Raw genomic sequence first — 719 nt, forward strand, 5'->3', positions numbered from 1 at the left:
AGAAAAAAAAACAAAGAAACTAATCCCCTTGTATGTTCATTTCCAGGGCTAGCAGATCTTTTTGGTTCAAATTTCCCCACCTTCTATTTTCTGGTTGCCGAGGAAAAGGCAGCTTGGTTGGGCTATGTCCTTCACTACTATTGTACTCCTGGGAAGGACTTACTATCTGTGTGGAGGACTTGTACGTTAAACAGAATGAAGAGTGGGACATTGTTGCCGGCATTATGGAGGAACTTGGTTAAGGAAACCCGGGTTTTTTGGGAATTGTGTTTGTTTTGCTGTTTTATAGCCATGGCAAATAAGTTATGTCTTTTTGAGATTATGGTTCATGATTGAATGATTTAACAGAATGAGTATCCATTCATGTCTTACAGATTGCCCTGGAAGAATTGTGTTTTGTTTAGCTGTATATAGCCATAGCAAATAATGTTATGTCTATATGAGATTATGCTTTATGATTGAATGATTTAACAGAATGATATCCATTCATGTCTTACAGATTTCCCTGGAAGAAGGGATGTAACAGTTTAACTTTCCTCCTTTAAAAGAAAGTGAATATGAGTTTTATCATCACAAGGCAAAAAATATGACTAAAAAATAATGGATATAGGTACTTCAGGATGGAAGAAGAAGCTATGGAGAAATTTGTTAAGATTGTGAGTATTATTTTACATTTTTGTGTTACATACAAAATAAGATTTATTTTCATACAGTATTTT

The 719-nt window shown here is 34.2% G+C and overlaps 1 pseudogene; it reads left to right on the forward strand.

Moving 5' to 3' along the window:
- Nucleotides 1–719, forward strand: part of LOC119592336 — a 19,630-nt pseudogene that overhangs the window by 14,451 nt on the left and 4,460 nt on the right.

The sequence above is a fragment of the Penaeus monodon genome, chromosome 30, assembly GCF_015228065.2.
Source record: "Penaeus monodon isolate SGIC_2016 chromosome 30, NSTDA_Pmon_1, whole genome shotgun sequence".
Classification (NCBI taxonomy): Eukaryota; Metazoa; Arthropoda; class Malacostraca; order Decapoda; family Penaeidae; genus Penaeus; species Penaeus monodon.